Source organism: Myotis brandtii, unplaced genomic scaffold (genome assembly GCF_000412655.1).
Source record: "Myotis brandtii unplaced genomic scaffold, ASM41265v1 scaffold1102, whole genome shotgun sequence".
NCBI lineage: Eukaryota > Metazoa > Chordata > Mammalia > Chiroptera > Vespertilionidae > Myotis > Myotis brandtii.
The window spans coordinates 922,891-923,112 of NW_005353757.1; positions in this window are offsets into that span (position 1 = coordinate 922,891).

Here is a 222-nt window from a genome sequence, read left to right on the forward strand (position 1 = left end):
TTTGAGTCCAGCAACCTGAACGCAGCAAGTGCCTCCTAGGCGCCCGCCCCTCGGCGGCTGTTTTGGACCCTCCCGGCTTCCGCCTTCCGGGTGGTCACATGCCTCTGCTCACGTGACCGACACTCCTGTCATTCGACTGCCGCCACCCGACTGCCTTCTGCCTGCGCTGCGCTCAACGTCTCCGCGGCGGTGGAACCTCTTCACTCCCCGGCGCCCGAGGCT